Source organism: Rhinolophus sinicus, chromosome 17 (genome assembly GCF_057876585.1).
Source record: "Rhinolophus sinicus isolate RSI-liver-muscle chromosome 17, RSI-T2T, whole genome shotgun sequence".
NCBI classification, from domain to species: domain Eukaryota; kingdom Metazoa; phylum Chordata; class Mammalia; order Chiroptera; family Rhinolophidae; genus Rhinolophus; species Rhinolophus sinicus.
This window is the reverse complement of record NC_142517.1, coordinates 37,284,040-37,301,638: the sequence shown is the minus strand read 5'-3', so window position 1 is coordinate 37,301,638 and position 17,599 is coordinate 37,284,040. Positions and strand designations below refer to the sequence as shown.

The 17,599-nt window shown below is 38.8% G+C and overlaps 1 pseudogene; it reads right to left on the bottom strand.

Moving 5' to 3' along the window:
- Positions 1-9,346: 9,346 nt before the first annotated feature.
- On the bottom strand, positions 9,347-17,501 carry LOC141570594 (protein MIX23 pseudogene; annotated as a pseudogene).
- Positions 17,502-17,599: the final 98 nt, after the last annotated feature.

The following is a 17,599-nucleotide window of genomic DNA, read 5'->3' as shown; positions in this document are numbered from 1 at the left end:
CTCGTATTTAGTCTTACTAGTGGAAGGGTTTCCCATTTGCCTATTTACAAATAGTATCCAACAAGGGTCACAGGACAACCTAGAAGTTGGGATCACCAGGACCAAAACAATAATTGGATTAACAGTCCAAAATACAACCTCATTCCATGGGGCTCAATATTAAGAGGTTATTTAATAACAAGTGTTATTTAATAACAAAGATGTGGAGTCCAGTCCTCGGGCACCATCAGTGAGCATATAAAATGGTACAGCGCCTGCGGAAAACTGTACAGCAATTCCTCAAAAAAACTAAACGTAGAATTGCCTCATGACCTAGCAATCCCTTTCCTGGGTGTATGGCCAAAAGAATTGAAAGCAGGGTCTTGAAGCTGTATGTTCATACAGCATTATGCACAATGGCTAAAACACGGATGCAGCTCTGGTGTCCATCAATGAATGAATAAAGAAAATGCGGTATATCCATACAATAGAATATTATTCAGCTTTAAAAAGGAAGGAAATTCTGATACATGTTACAACACGGATACATTTCGAGGACACGATGCTAAGTGAAATGAGCTAGTCACGGAAAGACAAATGCTGTGTGACTCCAATTGTGAAGTACGTGGAGTAATCAAAACCATAGTCAGGAAGGAGAATCATGGCTGCTTGGGGCTGTGGGAGGGGGAGAGTGAAGAGCTGTTGTTCAAAAGGTAGAGTTTCGGTTTTGCAAGATGGAAGAGTTCAGAAGAGGATGGTGATGATCATTGCACAGCAATATGAAAGTACTTAATATCACTGAACCGTACACTGCAAAATGGTTAAGATAGTAAATTCTGTATTACGTATATTTTACCATAGTTTTTTACATTGAAAAAAATTAAAAGGTTATTCAGAGTATCAAAGCTGCTTTAGAGGCGTCTTCTCCTTAGGCCATAACTCAAAACCATTTTAAAAATTAAATATCCCGTTAGAAATTTAAGGGATCAATCCTCATATTGTAAACACTAAATTGACAGCTCGTCCAGATATCATTTTCAAGTATCATCAGTTCACTGAGTGGCAATGAGAATCCTTTCTGTGTCAAGTTTCCTTCCGCTCCTTTGCCCACATGCATCTTTTCCCCTATCTGGGAACAGATTTCTTCCATTCTCAAGGTGGCTTCAATCAAATCAAGAAAAACTCTAAGCTATGAGGCTCAGGTAAAAAACCACGTGCCCCCATGAACTAGAAATTTGAATTCTCCCAGTTTTTATTTTATATACGTAAGCCTGATACCTATCCATCAGAGGAGCCATTTACACTGTTTTCAGGAAGGGATGAGCCCTCTTTACATCAATTAACTGACTGAGATAAATACTGTGGCAGGCTTTCCTTCAGAAAAGGGAAATATGAATGATTTGTGACTCTAATTAACGTCAAACACAGCAACAGGAATACAAGTTGGAACAGAATCCAAAGAGGAAATACTCCATTCAAATTCAATTCTGGTGGCTGGAAGACTGATTGAATTTCCTTCCTAGCAGAGACACTCCTCACAGGGCAGGATGGGGAAGAGCTAAGGGGTGTCCTAGCAATGGGGTTTCCCTCTTCTATGAAGCTCTGTGTCCAAAGCAGCCCCTTTAATGTACTGGAAATAATTCCAGGTGTGGATACAACGTCCTCAACTTTCTCACTTGCCTTGTCAATCTTGTATAAGGAAGTGGAGATTGGGCTAACCAACCATGGTGGAAAGGGCATATGAAGATGTGCTATGAGACTGGAGGACCAGTGGAGGAAGGGCACCAGACCCTATCTGCTCTCTGGTGCCCGAAATGCCTCCATTGGAAACAATGTCCATCATTCCGCAATAAGAAAAAAATCTGTAAATGCCTCCACAGTTAACTCCCCCTGGAAGAAGGAACACAGTGTCTTAACTCATCCGCATTGCGATACAAATGACGTAAAAGTTTCTTCTCAGAAAGCAGATTTTCACAAGTCATGAGAAAATATTATAAGGTCTCTGTGTGCCTGCGAGGTGGTTGGGGGAATGCAGGACAGGAGACGGCATGGAAGGGAGAGGTCAAGATCCCGTAGGCACACTTGACCCCATTTACTTCACAACCTTGCCTAGAGCTAGATCTAAATACAACAAGGGAGAAAGACACTATCAACCTGCCCTGACTGATGCCCCAAATCACTCTGAAGGGACAGATAGCTGATGGGGTGCAAAGAGGCTTGGACTGCAAGAGAGAGAAACCCATATTCCACTTCTGGCTCTTCGTATCTTGCTGTGTAAAGGTGGGCGAGCCACTTCCTCTGTTTCCTCATATACAAACAAGAAGTTGACCCACGATTTCTTTTTATATATATATATATATAAATTTTATTGGGGAATATTGGGGAACAGTGTGTTTCTTCAGGGTCCATCAGCTCCAAGTCGTTGTCCTTCAATCTAGTTGTGGAGGGCGCAACTCAGCTCCAAGTCCAGTAGCCATTTTCACTCTTCAGTTGCAGGGGGTGCAGCCCACCATCCCACATGGGAATTGAACCGGCAACCTGGTTGATGGGAGCTCATGCTCTAAGCAGCTGAGCCATCCAGCTTCCCTCTAGAAGCTCAGCTGCAGCTCATCTTCAATCTAGTTGTGGAGGGTGCAGCTCACTGGCCCATGTGGGACTTGAACAAGCAACCCTGTTGTTCAGAGCTCATGCTCTAACCAACCGATCCATCCTGCGACCCTGACCGTGATTTCTAACTTTCCAGATCACTGCCAGGAGGACAGTGAACACATCTCTCTTGCATCCTGGAGCACCTTGGCAACTAGTATAGAGCTGGGACATAGGAGGCATGCAATGAATATCTGTTGAAGATATGAATGAATAAACATTAAGTTTTCCTTCATCATCCAGAGGCCCGCCCTATGCTTTTGCCAAAGTAGAGAACAATTTCAATCACTACTTAAGTACTTGATAGTTCACCTTTCTGACAGATTTCAAATCCTTTGAATCACTTTTAGAAATTGATCCTAAGATCAATGGTAAAAGTTTATGCCAAAGAAGATATCTGTAATTACAGGGAAAAAATACCCCAAAAATTAAAATCAACCTAACATCCCAAACTAGAGGGTTAAATAAATTATAGTGTAACTATGAAACTCAATACTATGCATCCATCTAAAAATGTCTTTAAAGAATGTTTCATGACATGAGATCTTCACTATGTTAAATTTTTAAAGTAGGATGCAAAGATTATATATTGTATGTCTTTTGTTTTGAAAAACATGTATTTTAGAAATGCATAGAAAAAGATTTAGGAGATTATATGACTTGTTAACCATTGTTACCTCTGAGAAGTCTTATTTGGGATGGTTTTGCATTTTTTCTTTATACTGTTCTGGTTTTTCCAAATGTTCTTCAAAATATATTTTATTTTCAAAAATAAAATGTTGTCAATCTTTATTTTCTACAACATTAGGGCATTTTCAAATATTTCCCAGGTCCTAAATGGCAAACCAAGCAGGCTCCCCAGGCAATGACACAAATAATAGAAGCTATCCCTCAAAGCCATACTGCAGACAGATTTTTCTCTCTACATTGGCACATACACGTTTAAGACGCTTATACTCCTTCAGCAGAAGGAATCCATTCTCAAGTAGAGTTCGTTAGCTTAGACACTTGGCTCAAATATATGTTGTTAAGTATTAAATGCATACTAGTGTTAATTTTTTTCCAAACGTCAAGGATGTCAAAAAGACATCACAATTTTAAAGGATAAATGCAGATATTTGTGTATTCAGCTTAATCCTTCTACCAAGTAAAATTATGCGTTGATATACCTTTGTGTTCTCTTAGGGATACTACCTGTCACGCAGAATATGGTCAGTAATTATTTGCTAAATCAGATTGAACAGAATTTTATCCACACCTACCAAAAATGTAAATATTTTCAAAAGTACATATTGGTTATGACTTATACATGAAATACATCCTTCACCAGGGTCATTCCTTTACTTAAAATCTCCAGTGGCTCCCATTTGACAACAAAATAAAGCTCTTCACTCCCTGGATCCCATCCATCTCTCCAGTCTCATGTCTCACCCTCCCCAAACTGCTCTATATTCTGACTCCAACAGACTCCTCAGTGTTTCCTAGGCAACTCCCTTGTCTTCCTGTGTCTTCTTAAATGTCCTCCATCCCCATGTCTACTCAGCAAACTCCCATTCATGCTTTAAGTTCCTCTCAAATGTATCTTCCCTCTGAATTTCCAGAATCTGACCTCTGCCCTAGCCTCTCCTCTCCTCTCCTTTCCTCCTCTAAACACATGTTCCCATAGCGTTCCTTTTTAAATTATAGCATTTTACACGTTGAATACAGTTATTTGTTTATGTGTCTCTCTCCTCCTAGAGACCAAAGCCTCCAAAAAGATACAAAAAAGACAATACTAGAACTATTTTTCTAAAATATTTGAATCTAAAAATTAAGAACAAAATTAAGACTTATATTAAGTATAATTAAGTATGATATATAATTATATTAAGTAGAATAGTAATATAATATTATCTAATATTTATTATATATTATATGTCCATTGTTGTATATTAACATATTATTATAATATATTCAATATGTTGAGCATAGTGTATTATATATTATTATATATTGATTTATATTATATAGTATGTTATGTATAAATAATATAGAGAATGTGCATATTTTATATTATATTTTATATACAAATAAAATTAAGCCTTATATTCTGTATAACATTTATATATTATAGTATATAAATTATAATATATTAACATATTATTGTAATTTATTGAATAAGTTGAATGTAAGGTTTAATGTGATTTGTATTGTATTATACTGCGGAGCTTATTATGAATTATACTGGGCCACATAGTCATCAGACCATCCCTCTAAGGGTCCAGTGGTCACCTGGTTTCTAAGAGCTCCTGAGGACAGAGAATCATCTTCACTGAAGAGGGATAGACAGCACCACTCTTACCACGCTTACTGTTTCATTCAAGTTATGTTTTGTATGTTACAAATACCCATTTAAGTGGATTTGCAGATTGCCTTATCTGTTTTCACTAAACTAACTCCACTAAAAGAGCTAGTGATTTTAAAAGATTCTTGCAAAGAAACCATAAAATAGCCATTGCAGCAAAAACAGTGGAGCCAAAAGTTTGCTATGTAACAAGAATTAAAAACAAAATAAGCATTTTTAATCTGTAGTCTTATAACAATTTATGAAAAGCAATTTCATTTAGAAGGAAATTAGTGCAATAGAAAGATCATCTTGAAAAGATACACTTGGACATATATGTGATTTTATTACTGAAAATAGTATGTATAAACTATAAAAACAGTCCTACTAGACATACAGAAAACTTAAATTTTTAAAATCTGATTAGAAATCTTACAAATGAAGAGTTTCTGTGGGCTTTCAAACAATTTTTTAGAAAGTATGCAAGTGCAAACCTGTCTGATTAGTTTGAAAACGCAAGTGAACGGCATCAAAGAAGATGGAGAACTGTCAAATTTTAGTACAGATTTTTTCAAAATGCATGGAGAAGATTGACACAGGAGTATAATGATTGAGGAAGACAGTCAGTGATGTGCTTACTTCTCCTATATGGTTCTATGTATTCATACGAGGTATCTTTTCTCAGTCAAAGCAGCTATTAAAACCAAGTAGTTAAATTAACTGAACTAAGAATCAGATTTTTGAATGTTTTTGTCCCAGTATTAATCAAGGGAGTAGGTCCAAACTCATTGCTCTCTTTAAAACATTATTACTAACATAAAGGGAGGAAAAAAGACTTTGTATTATTAATAAATAATATGAAATAAAATTAAAGTGTTATCTCATTTTTCCCATTCTTTTCATATTTTTGTGTACATTTTATACTGTACATAATATATTAATACAATTGTTCATCTGTAGAGATAATAAACATACATATGTACATCTAGAGACAGAGGAAATAGTTAATAAAAGTTTGCAGAATGAAAATTTTCAAATAAGATTTAATAGCAGAGATATAAAAAGTGCCAATGACTCCTGTGCATAGACAGTGAAAGAAGACACAATAGAGGAAGAAAAAACACTCTTAGGTAGGCCATGGTCTGTTTATTTTATAAGTAATCAAAGGGAAAGAAATCATCACTAAAATTTAACCTATCTCCTAGAATTTAAACCATACCACTGAGTAAAAGATAATAACATGTAATTATATATCCAGCTAAGAAAATGTATCAGCAATTAAATACTGAAGTTTAGTGGCATTTTCTGGCACACTCTCAAGATCTAATCATTAAATAAATTCAGTTGACCAAACAAAGTCACATTCTAGTATCTTTCCTAATTTGAATTCATGAAGATGATGAAATCCTACTATGCTTCCAGAAAATGCCCAGCCAGTTCATGAAAAGAACATAAAGGGAAATTAGAGGCATTTTTATCATTTACCTTATATAGCAATATAGTTCTTTGAAAATGAGATTGAAACATGTTTTATTTTCTTCTCTCAAATTCTATGGAGCTTTTGTTTCCATTTAACAGATTAGAAAATGGATGCATGTGAAACTAGTTTACTTGTGGCGCCCACACCTTCAATCACTGCAGAATGTTTACCCTATCTTCCTCAGCAAAACTTGCATCTCAAGGGGCTCCTTCTCAAGTGTCCCGATCAGTTTATTGACCCTTGTGATGAGGTGAGCAAACGTGGTAGAGACCAAATGAACTACTGACGGGACAAAGCAGCCAGCTTACAGGAGACAATTTGAGGACAAGTAAATGGAATAACTATTCTCACCATGGGCGGTAAACATACAGAACTCGTTAACTCCAAGTGACAGTGCTAGCTGAAGCACACATGGGTTCAGGGAGGGTTCAGAAGCGTGCGTGGGGAATAATTCTCCAAAGCGTTATTAAATAAAATTAGGTTCGTGCAGGGAAAACTTCAGGCTTTGGAGACAGACTTCAAGGACACGAATTCCACTCCCATCTCCATCAGGAACACTGCAATTACCCAGCCAGACACAGAGTAAGGTTCTTTTGTTCTTATCATGACATCAGAAATAAATTCCAAATCCTAAGACACAGAGGGAGTCTTTGATAGCCTCCCAGGTCTTGGCACTGCCCACCCTCCATGGGCCAGGAGGGAAAGTACATGACTAGAAAAATTAGAACCCTGGCTCTTTCTTTTCCATCCTGAATCCAAATATATACATACATATGTATACATACGTATATATGTGTGTGTGTGTGTGTGTGTGAGCACATGTGTGTTTTAGCAAAATCAAGGCCCCACTTCCCTTCTAGAGGTCTTGCGAAATTGAAAACTCAGAAAGACCTCCTGACCTGCGCTGCTCTCTTATTTTCAAATTGTAAGCCAAAACTGGTTAACTTCAAAAAGGCTCTGCAAAAATCACGACATTGTTTTCCTAAGGAGGCCTTATTGAATGATTGAGGGTTTTCCAGCCCAATGAGTTCTTTGCTAAAAACAGAGTTATGCACTAGTTTTGGCATTTGTGTGCAAACCAAATCCTGGGTCTGAACACTGGGAATTGCTAGCAAGTGGGGACTGCAGCAGCCGAGACGTAGCAAAAGGTGGTCCCGTGTGATTTTTCATATACAGATTGGAATCTCTGCCATTCATTAGGACTTCAAAGCCTACATGAGTGCTTGCTCTCTTTGGTAGCTAATTCCCTTTATTTCCTGAAAATCCTTTTGTGTAGTAATGGAAAATATGAGTCTACATTTCCTCTCTCTGCAGAAACAAATGTTCAATAACCCTCATACTGTAGAGAAGCTCGAGTTCCCTTTATTTTCCAGTTGACTACAGAGAAAGGATCCCTTTCTAAAAATATTTGTTTTGAAAACAAACAGGTCCAGAATTTAACCCTACCTCTAAACCTACATTTTTCATTGGGAGAGTATTTATGCTAAAGAGTTTTATGTTAATTTTGAATCTGTGCGTTCATTAAATGACTTTCCATTGTAATTCATTCCACTTTCTTAGGGAATAAATTCCACTTGAAGGCTGGAATAGTGGTTAATACTTCAAGTTCTATAGTCAGACTGCAAGGGTTATAATCCTGGCTATGGAATCTTAGGCAATTTATTTAAACTTTCTGTGCCTGTTTCTCATCTGTAAAATAGCTATCTGATAGCTCCTAACTCATAGAATTGTTTTAAAAATTAAATGAACAAATACATGTATTTGCTGCATTCCATGTTTCTATTTTAAGTAAAATGGGAGTTAGAAGGAGTCGGAGACCTGAGGGCTTTGTGAGGCAGAACCACCATACTAGGCAAAAATTGTGGGTTGCCAAACTTTTACAGTTTATGAAATGCATTTCATGAAATGACTCATGTGATACCTATATTAGTAACTCAATAAAGCTGAGACTTTCATTTTTATTGTTTTCTTGTTTTTTAATCAACTATGAAAAGAAATATCATTCTTCCTATTTCTCTTTGGAACAGTTCAGCGCACTCAGACTATTCACTGTCCCCAGCATGGGGGTCATTGCTTCAAGTCTCCACTTTACTCTGCTAACTATACGTGGCCATGCATTTTATGTATAAGTCAATGCCAGCTGATTTAGCTATGTTTCTGTTGCAACTATCACGATTAAATCTCACCCAGAGAGGGAATTTTTAAATCATTCAGAGAAACAGGAGATTGACACCTTCAGGTAAATTCCAGCCCCAAGAAAAAACAGCATACTCCTCTGCTGAAGATCTTAGCAGGACATTGTACGGAAGCCTGGAGTGGAAGGCACTTTCCTGCTGATTCCTCACTGTTTTGCTCATAATTAAATCAATAGACTTTAGGGAGCTTAGGGATTGGCTGACTTTCAACACTCATAAAAAAGGTGCAACGTTGGAAGAAGACCTAGTCAATATGCCTTTATATTCTATAAATGCTTATCTTTAATCTGTGCCATAATGTGCATCTGTTGGTATTTTATTTTGCCCTCTAGTCAGGGTATATCTTTCCAAAGTATGTTAAAGGTGACAACAAAAAGAAGCAAATGGCATCATTATTCATGATGTACCTGAAAACACCACTAGACTGTCAGTTATTTGATGACTGGAGCTCTTTTTTCTTTTTTATATCTTATAGCTATGCATGGCTGGCACATAGCAAGTGCTCATTAAATGTTTACTTAATTAACAAATGCATCAATTAATGAACAAATAAATAATATAATTTTATCAGATGCTCATAAAACCCATTTTAAGATGACCAAAGTTTTAAGAGCTTGTAAATTTTTAAATAATAAGCAGGATTTCAAGTCTTAATAAAATATCCATAAGCTCTAAGGAAGCACAGATCTAAAAACATAGCACAGCCATGAATTGTGTAGCTGACATCATACGCTGAAGGCCTACTTAATTCAGAATTCTGTTCCATTCCGAGAAGACAGACTAAGGGAGTTATTTTAATTAATAATCGCTTTTTAGATGTACTGAAAATATAAATAGCTTTACGGAAAGAGTGTAAAATTTATAATAATGCTCCAGGTGATTTCTCCTATAAAGTATCCATTGTTCAGTGATGATTGACTCCCTCCAAAACATTCTCTAGATGAGCTCATGGGGCAATGTGGCAGAGGGAGCCAATGGAAAAGAAGGTTAATGATTGAATTAAACCTTTGGATATTGGTGTAATGGACATGAGTTATTTTGCATCCTCTCAGCATGAGTGTCCCCTTTCCTTGCTAAAAGGACCCTAACTTCCTTTGGCAGAATCATTCTCTTTCTCACCCCCCAGGAAAAGAAATATACATGGAGCATATGTCCCAGGTCTGACCCACATGACCCTTCTAGCCAATCAGATGCTCCCTTCCTGGTATTTGAATCTTAAACTAAGTGATAAAAAAAACTAAACATGATTGGAATTCCTTCATCCTAGCAACAGAGCCCTTGCAAAACTGTCCTTGCACTTTCCCTTCTCTGGGTTTGGTTTCCTGTGGAAACTAAGTTTTCTTCCTCAAAGTCCTATTTTCCTACCTCCCCCCAAAACATCTCTTTTTTGTTTCCTCTCACTAGAGTCTGTTTCTCTTACTCATAAATATTTTTCATAAAAGCCAGGTAGGCATAGTATGAAGCTTTGCATGCCAAGCTAAGGAATTTGCACTTTATCCAGAGAGCAAAGGGGACACATCAAAGGATGTCAAGTGAGGGGAACACATACTGAGATTTGTGTATTGATGAAGCAGAAGGTTGACTGGAAGGAGGAGAGGAAGGAGTCATCCAGGAAGGAGATAATGCAGTCTTGAGGCGACAAGGAGACAGTGAGAATGAACATGAGAAAGGGCCCCCCGCCCTGCCCTGCCAAGGTAGCATCAATGGGAAAGGAAGTGGTCTAGAGCTCAGGTTCTGGTTTCGGTTCCAGGAAGCACCAGAAGAGAAGCAGGTTCATCTCCGAACCTGAGCAGTCGAACTGTGAGACATCCTGAGTGCTGTCAAACGCATACTGGGTTCCATTGAGGAAGGTAGATTTGGGAATCAGTTTGGGTTTTTTTTCATTTCTGTTTACTTTTATTTTCAGAAAATTATCGTAGTACAATTTTTTTAAGAATCGCTATAAAATAATGGTTGATTTCTCCATAATTATCAGAATTATTCATTTATTTATTTATTTTAATTAAAGTGTATTGGGGTGACAATTGTTGGTAAAGTTACATAGGTTTCAGTTGTGCAATTCTGTAATGAGGATAAAAGGGATCGAATATATGGTGATGGAAGGAGAACTGATTCTGGGTGGTGAACACACAATGTGATATATAAATGATGTGTTACAGAATCAGAATAATTTATACTTGATGTCTTGGCTAAGTGGGACTGAAATCAACAAAAGCTCTTGGAGTGTTGACTCAGAAATCATCCTAGGAAGCTTGTCCTGTTGATGGCTGTCATGCTGAGCTCTCATGAGATAACCTGGTCCTTAAAAAAGAAACAAAAGAGAAAAAAGTGTCTTTTTATTCATTCTTTGGAGGCTTGAAGTGAATTCAGCAGCGTTCATTAAATACATTCCCAGTTCCAGTTCCTGTCATTTACCACTTCCTCAACATTCAGTTCTAACTACATCCATTTCGATTTTGACTGTTCTTTTCTAAGTTGCTTTAATAATGTTGAAATGTCCAAATTCTTTTCTCTCTCTTTTCGGAGGTTTTCTATTACTGATGAGATCTGAGCTGTACGGTTTTTTGTGACTGTTCCTACTTGCATGAGCTGCCGTCAAAGATGCATCAAGTTGTTTACGGGTTTGGCTAGCATCAATTTCCCTGTAAAGAAAGCTGTTGGAACCGTAGTGTTTAATAAATGTACTATTCTGTCCTCAATCGCCTTATCACCTTGAGTAATTCCTGGAACTCCACAAACTCTTCACAGTTCACACCACCACTGGGTGCCGCCATGCTGGACTGCAATCAGTTTTGAATCAATGTCCTAACCAAGTCCAGAAGTACTCATTTGGGAGGCACTTAACAGCAGGCTCTCAGAGGGTTCCTGCCCTCCACTCCACCCCTCTTGAGGCCTCAGCAGCTACCAGATTTTGAGGTTCCCTAATCCTTAGATCTGCTCTGCCATATTCAGCCTTAATTGTCTGTCTGTTCTGAGAACCACTTCCTACCCTTCTCCTACTCTTCTATCTATATTCCCCAGGCTTCCTTGACCTCTGGCTGCTTCTGTAGAGCGGGAGGAGGGGAGAAACCAGAGTATTTCTCCCTCTTTTGCTCTGCTGTGGGTAGCTCCCTCAGCAGGAGCCGAGTCTATCCCATGGTCCCAGATCCCCCAGGACAACCCCTCCCTCTGTGGTCTCAGCCCTCATCTGGCAGCCCCACCATAGTCCCAGCTCCCACTACATGGTCCCAGTTTCTGGGTTCTAAAGGCATGGCCTCTCATTGCCTCTCCATCGCTTGGTAGTGGCTTTCCACTATTGCCAAACTCTGATTTACTTCCTCATCCTATGTGGTTTTTCAGCTATTCCATTATCTGCAACCAATTCCCTGTATTAAATTCTCCGTTTGCAAACTTAAAGTGGTTTCCGTTTACCTAATCTCTGACTTAGCAGCTAATATAAGGGACAGGTGGTAAGGGGACAGTGGTGGAGGTGAAGAGGGTATCTATGGGTTTCAGTTGGGATAAACATTAGTTATGAAACCTTGGCCTTCTGCCCTATATAAATTTACCACAAGCAGTGGCCCAAATATGAGACTGCCTCGGGCTTGAGGTCTAAACCAAACAAACGGTTCAAGTGGCCCTCTGTTAAAGAAGACGTTTTTGATTAAACGTGCCCCAGCTCAGACTAGCTTTGACTAAAAATGATGGTGTTGGCTCCAGGGTCATCTAGAACTAGAGTCCTGAGTATTGTTGGGCACCCTGCTCTCCATCTCTTATTTCTGCCGTCCTCGCCCTTCTTACAGATATGCTCCTTCACGAGGTTGACAGATCACAAGGATACTGGAATCTCTCTTAACTGGACAAGAACGGTCTCCTTCTTTAATATCAATTTGAAAAATGCCAGGAGAGAACTTTATTGAGTCACTTTATTGGAACTGATTGGATCACACATCCATCTTCTGAACTTTTCACTGTGGCAAAGGAGGAGGGTCATGGTCCCTTCAGACCATGCAGCTGGTGAAAGAGAAGGTGCAATGCCCCAAAGGAAGAGGACACTGTGGGACCTATGTCTATAACTAGAATCTCTCTCTAATCAGAATTGGTTGTAACTGACAAAACTTGATTAAGAAAAGTAAAGGTGTGAGTGAGGGTATCGGTTTGTATAAACAAATCACGTGTGAGGCTGACCTCAGAAATGATGAAACCCGGCCCTCATATACCACAAAGCCCTTTCTCTGTTCTTTTGCCTCTACGTCCCTCTGCATTTGGCCTCATTTTCCCAGACTCACGTTTTCCACAGGGCTGGAACCACAGCTGCTAAGAGCTCAGGCTAACCTCTTCCCACTTTTGCTATCAGAGAGGGATGTGCTCTGACCCACAGTTCCAGGAAAGGATGGGCTCTGGCTAGGCCAGTATGGAGGAACTGCTGGCCACCGGGGCTATTCCCTGTCCTCTCAGGGCATTGAGGTACGATGACTGGCCCAACCGGGGAAAGGTTCTACCCTGCTCCTGGAAGCCAAAGCCAACACCCGAAAGGCCGTCTGCCCTGTGGTACAATTGCTCTCATCTCCAACAGTCCTGGACCTTCTCATGCCTCTGAAAGGACTCCTTCATGTGCATTTTTCCTGACCCTTAGTTGAAACATGAATTTTTTAAAAAAAAAAAAAAACAGGCAGCAAGAGAACCCAGGTAAATTTTCTTTTTATCTTAAACACAAAATTAATGTCTAGAAGGGTTGGGGACAGAGCAACGGATTCATTTTTTTTTTACCCTGCTTTGTTTTTGTCTCAATATATTAGCCTTAATAGATTATGAGAGAGCAAATAAAATTTTAAAAAATGATTTAGCTAACATTAGTCCCAGAGCTGCCCCCTCATAACTCTGATGCTACTGGCATCACTGTCCCCAACACAAGGTCTCCTGGAGATAAATGCTCCTGTTTGGACTCCTTTTGACCAGAGTCAACTGAAGCAGAATTGTAATGTAGAACAGGCTGAACTTCAGACCCTCAGCCTCCCCTCTTCACACCTTTTCTCCCATCATAAATACTATTGAAACGTCTTCATTAACTATTTTTAATAAGTATTTTCTTAGGTAATTTTATTACATATTTCCATATGAACATCAGTGAATTTTAATTATTTCTAATAATTTTAAAAGAACAGCAAATTAAATTGATATACCGAATTCTGTTAGAAGAGCTAGGGGAAACTAGGCACCTCTCTAGCAAAAACATGAATGGTTCTTAAAACACTTTTGGGATATTCGATCCAGCAATTCCTCTCTAGGAATTTATCTTAAAGAGACCATCATGTGTATGTGCAAACATCTAAGGATCTTCATGGCAAAATTACTTAGAAAAAATTAGAAAAGAATCGGAATAACAAAGATATACTTCGGAATTCCTTGAGTAAATTATGGTACACAAACAATGGAAGATTATGCAGATATTAAAAATGTCATTTTACAAAAACTCATAGACACAGACAGTAGTTTAGTGGTTACCAGAGGGTAAGGGGGGAGGGGGTGGGAGATGAGGGTAAGGGGGATCAAATATATGGTGATGGAAGGAGAACTGACTCTGGGTGGTGAACACACAATGGGATTTATAGATGATGTAATACAGAATTGTACACCTGAAATCTATGTAATTTTACTAATAATTGTCACCCTAATAAATATTAAAAAAAAACAAAACGTTGTTTTAGAAAAACACTTCATGAGATAGAAAATGTTCTCTACATATTGTTTGTTTTTTATACAGCAGGTTACAAATCTATACATAGAGTATGTTAGTGATTTTGGTTTTAAAATAAAATGATGACCAAGAATATATACAAAATAAATTCTAATGATGTAATGATGGGAAACTTTTATTTTCTGATGTGTATTTTTCTATGGGGATCAAATTTTCTATATTACTCCAGGTCTGAGTCTACATCAACTGCGCCAGCATCCGGAGACCCTGTTAGAAATGCAGAATCCCAGGCCCTACCCCAGACCTGCAGGATCAGAATCTGCATTTTAACAAGATCCGCGGGTGATCTGTATGCACATGACAGTTTGGAAAGCAAAGCTGTGTAGAACTCAACATAAGAGAAAGAACCGTTTTAATTAAAGAAAGCCCCAGACTGGGCTCTGTGACAGCTGGGTTCTCCTTGAAAGGTAATTTTGATATAAAGCATAAGCAATTCTTACCTTCCACAGTCCTCTAGAAATGGTTTAACCTTTCCACGTTTTTCATTTCAACAATGGGTCATGGAGCAGTGACAAGTCCCTCCATCTCCATTCCCTCCCCCAGCCACACGACCACAAAGCCTGAGCTCTCAGATTCTGCGTTGAGGTAAAGAAATATAGATTCCTCAAGAGCTACTATTCAAGCCCCAAGCAGCATGTGCCAACGCTTCACTTACAATTCTGGTTCAGTCTCCATTAAGCAGCACATCTGGCTGTCACACACTCTTTTGTGGGGACATCTCAATGGCAGCACTGATGCGGCCTCTTCCCGGGGCCAGCCCCACAGTGGCCTCCCTGTCCTGCCAGCATGTGATGTCATGAGCATGAATGTCCTGCCAAACATTTAAGATGCTGCGGTTCACATTGTGTACATTGTATAGAGGGACCCTGACACGCAAAGCTGAAATTTAAAAGAAAAAACACACACAGGGCAAGATACAACCAAACTTTGTTCTATTGTTATTCCAAACCACCAACTCAGCACAAATATGTAACTTGTATCCTTTAAGTACACAACTTTCTCTTTTTTGTTGCTGTCTTGTAACTAGCATCCCTACATTCAGAGATTTCCTTGAAACATTCTATCTCTGATTTGGTTTATATCAAATTCTTGGAAAGCATGAGCTAAACTGGTTCATTTCAGACCAAAGATCCCCTGCATGTAGTCTCTTCAGAATAGGCCAAAGGTGTGTGTGTGGGGGGGGGGGGGTAAGGGGACTCTGGATGTAGCTCTCAAAGTAATCTCCCTTCTGAGGGCCATCAAAGCGGGACAAAGAGGATTAGCTGACCTCCAGAAAGGCATGAGAAAGAGGGCTTTCCCTTCACTATATTGCATGGGGACTACCTCATAGAATCACTGAGGGTACACAATAAAAATACAGATTTTGGGGTACCCAGCAGAGTTGGGTCTGTGAGGGTGAAGACAGCGAATCCGTATTTCACCTGACTTCCTAGTAATGATTCTTAAATTAGAGAACTAGGGTTTTACAATTAGATTTCAATCCAATTTTAGTTCTATAGAGTGGCTATCTGACCTTGACAATCTGAACACCACATTTCATTTTCATCATCTATACAATGGGGACTGGGGGAGAATTAAACGTGTGAAGTTCCTGGCACAAACAGGTTTCAAGAGCATGAGTTCCCTTTTCCCTGTTTTTCGGGTAGAGCACTTTGGGTCTGCCGTGTTACCTGTGATGGGGAATATTGTCTTCCCCGGGTGACAATTGTTGACACTACTTGCCAGGTTCTAATGGAGCTCTAATGAGAGCAGACAAAATCAAGACTGAATCCCTCTTGATGGTTTCTGGGCCAGACCTGTTGTCCTGTAGCTGTGCTGTCCAATCCAATAGCCACCAGCCCTACATGGCCATTGAGCACTTAAAGTGTGGCTAGTACAATTGAGATGGGCTGTAAGTGTAAAACACACACTGGAATCCAAAGACTTAATACCAAAAAAAGGACATAAAATAGCCCATTAACTGCCTAAGTATTAAAATAATATTTTAGATGTATTGGATTAAACACAATATATTAAAATTAATTCCACTTATTTATTTTTAGCTTTGTTAAGGTGACTCCTAGAAAATTTTACAAGACATATGTGGCTCCTAGTATATCTCTACTGGACAGTGCTATTCTAAAGGAACAGCTACCCCTCCTTAGCTCCCTCATACTGGAGTTAGGACCTCAAAAGCGGAATTCCCTAGTTAGGCCGGCAGCAGTCAGTTTGGAGAGATTTAGGGTGTTTCTTCTGCTTCAGGGAAAAGTGGGGCTTATGTAGCATGCCTACCCTCGCACATGAGAAAGCAGCAGCCGTAGGGGAGGAGATAAGTGAGTGGGCACACACATTCATAAGAAGAGAAGGACTTGACACTTCTGATTCAGGCCCATGGTTGGGAGGAGAGGGGATGTGGGGACCCAAAGCCTTAATTGTCCAGCCCCCACTACTAAGTTCCTTGTGCTTCATTCATGTTCACAGTCATAACCTGCTGAGTTTTCATGAGGTAGGGAGGGTCCTCCCATATAATCACATGACTAGTGTCTTTATCATGACTGTATGATAACTAAGCAAATATTTTGGCCAATGTGAAGTTTGTCTTTTCTATGTAAGTAATTCAGAAATAGTTTCCATCAGGTTATAATCTCCTAATGTACACAAATATCTACCAAAATGACCAGCCCGAGTGGATATTTCCAAAGAGGAAATGTTTGCCAATTATTATACTATCAGCTAATGAAATTAGTATTGCTGGAAAAATACTGCCAAAGTAGATTGTAATCTGTTTTTTTTTTAGAGCAGAATCATAACTGGACAGTTTCTGGAACAGAAAACAAACAAAAATCAACTCAATGTGTCTGTCTTTGTCCAAAATTTCCAAATATCTATATGTATACATTTGGACATAATGCATTTAGATATTATTACCTAAAGGTTTAAAAAAATGGGTTTCTTTTATACCTACTCAATTCTTTTACTAAATTACAAAGTAGATTTTAAAAGTTTAACTGCATAATGCTTGACATATGGTTTCTGACTACCACTCATTTATATGTGACTTAAAGATGCCATAATGTCACCCTGCATCAGAAACCCAGAGAGCATCTAGGTTATACTTTTATGACCACACATTACCACCACAATATAGTGAATAAAATATAATGTTTTAATTATTCAGGGCAGTGCAGAATGAGTTTTCTTGCATCAATGATTGGGTTCCCGATAAATTACTAGAGATTAATGAAACCTTTTAACACCAA